Source organism: Gavialis gangeticus, unplaced genomic scaffold (genome assembly GCF_001723915.1).
Source record: "Gavialis gangeticus isolate Ggan-Ray unplaced genomic scaffold, GavGan_comp1, whole genome shotgun sequence".
Taxonomy (NCBI): Eukaryota; Metazoa; Chordata; order Crocodylia; family Gavialidae; genus Gavialis; species Gavialis gangeticus.
Window position 1 is genome coordinate 772971 of NW_017729000.1, and position 590 is coordinate 773560.

Below are 590 nucleotides of genomic sequence, written 5' to 3' on the forward strand. Positions count from 1 at the left end.
CTGCCGGGCGGACGCGTCGGAGGTGCATCGAGAGGCCGAGTGAGGCTGGCCCAGGCTCTGCCACGCGAGGCCCAAGAGGTGGAGGGCGCGGGGCCGGGCTCCGGCAGCCCCTCCTCAGGCGTGGTGAGAACGCGGGCCCGGCCGCCCCCTACCCCGCCCGCCCACCTGGGCACGGACTCGGCCTGGCGCCACCCAGTGGGCTGCCCGCGGCCCCGGGGGCTGCGCCCAGGCCCCCGCACTCCAAAGACGCCGTCGCCGCCGCTGCTCCATCACTCCAGGTCTCCGTTTTGTTGTTCGTCCTCCTCCTTCGTTCTTTTCTCTGTCATGTTTGGTTCCGTGGCCGCTGGACCCTCCCCTGGCGCGGTGGGGACAGACCTGCCCGGCGGGCACCAGGAGGCATTGGTCAGTGGAGCGCTGCAAGGGCAGGACCCGGGCCCAAGGCAGTGCTGGGCGCCTGCCTGCCTTTGGCGTCCCCGGCTGCTTGGTTCTACCCAGCTGGGGGAAAGATTCCCCCCGTCGCCCACTGCTGCCCTGGGGGCAAGGTCTCCCACCCCCCCATCCGCAGGGCCGTGGCTGGGAGCAAGGCCTCC